Source organism: Penaeus chinensis, chromosome 6 (genome assembly GCF_019202785.1).
Source record: "Penaeus chinensis breed Huanghai No. 1 chromosome 6, ASM1920278v2, whole genome shotgun sequence".
In the NCBI taxonomy this organism is placed as follows: Eukaryota; Metazoa; Arthropoda; class Malacostraca; order Decapoda; family Penaeidae; genus Penaeus; species Penaeus chinensis.
This window is the reverse complement of record NC_061824.1, coordinates 34,702,497-34,703,693: the sequence shown is the minus strand read 5'-3', so window position 1 is coordinate 34,703,693 and position 1,197 is coordinate 34,702,497. Positions and strand designations below refer to the sequence as shown.

The 1,197-nt window shown below is 32.6% G+C and overlaps 1 protein-coding gene across 1 annotated transcript in view; it reads left to right on the top strand.

Annotated features, from left to right (window-relative positions):
• The window catches only part of LOC125026254 (adhesive plaque matrix protein-like), an 11,709-nt gene extending 11,647 nt beyond the window's left edge, over nt 1-62 (top strand). Inside the window, exon 8 of the mRNA XM_047614556.1 lies at nt 1-62. This exon is cut by the window's left edge and continues 140 nt beyond it. The gene's annotated coding sequence lies outside the window, so the exon portion shown is untranslated.
• Nucleotides 63-1,197: the final 1,135 nt, after the last annotated feature.

Here is a 1,197-nt window from a genome sequence, read left to right as displayed (position 1 = left end):
GACCTGACCTAAGTTGGACTGTGTTCTTACCTTAAACATATAATTTTTTTTTTTTTTTTTTAAATATCTGTTCATAATTTGCCATAAGAAATTATCTTTAATTATACAATTTGCTTTCCATAGTTTGAATAAAGTTAGATAATCTTTTGTAACATATCTATATTATTTGATTGAATGTTAGTTTTCATTTAATTATACAATTTGCATTCCATAGTTTGAATAAAGTTAAAGATAATCTTTTGTAACATATATATATTATTTGATTGAATGTTAGTTTTCATAATAAATTTGTTGTTGCATCCGACGGCTTGTTAATAAACCTCCAACCTTGTTTGATCTTTATTTATTAACAACAGAAACAGTACGAGTTCATATTTCAAATAAATCATATATCAATCTACAATACTGTACAGTTACGAAACCTGAAAATAAATACCATACCAATATAGTTTATATCTGGTTAACCTCTAAACTAATTTATAGCTCGTAAAGCTTTCTCTTTGAACAAGAATATTGACTAAGAAGACATTTGCATATATTTTGGCTTCTACCGCTTGAAGTTTGACAAATTCATAAAGTGACGAAAGGAGTGATTGGAAATTATCATATACACAAGGCGACCGTTTATATATTGAAATGTCGCATCTTCTTGGATTAGCATTGCCGATAAACAGGTTTTAGTTGAACAGCACTATGATGTGTACTAATTGCTTATCGCCATAAATTATAATTCTAATAAAGATAAAACCAAAATATAGCTAACCAAATCTAAACGATTACAAAAACTCTCGATTTTGGAGTTACACTGAGGAATATTTTGCTTTATTGTCACATAAATGTTACAACACCATTTAATTGACTGGTTCTCTTCCATGTGCATCACGGCAACCCTGTGAAGCTTGAAAGAAAAGTCTAATTGTATATGAGACTTTCATAAAATGCCAGTGTTTCATGTCCTGGATATTTATTTACTTTTCAAACTGTTTTACTCCGGCTTTTAATCTCTCTCTCTCTCTCTCTCTCTCTCTCTCTCTCTCTCTCTCTCTCTCTCTCTCTCTCTCTCTCCCTCCCTCCCTCACTCTCTCTCTCTCTCTCTCTCTCTCTCTCTTTTTTCTCCCCCCCCCCCCCACTCTCTTTCTCTCTCTCTCTCTCTCTCTCTCTCTCTCTCTCTCTCTCTCTCTCTCTCTCTCTCTCTCT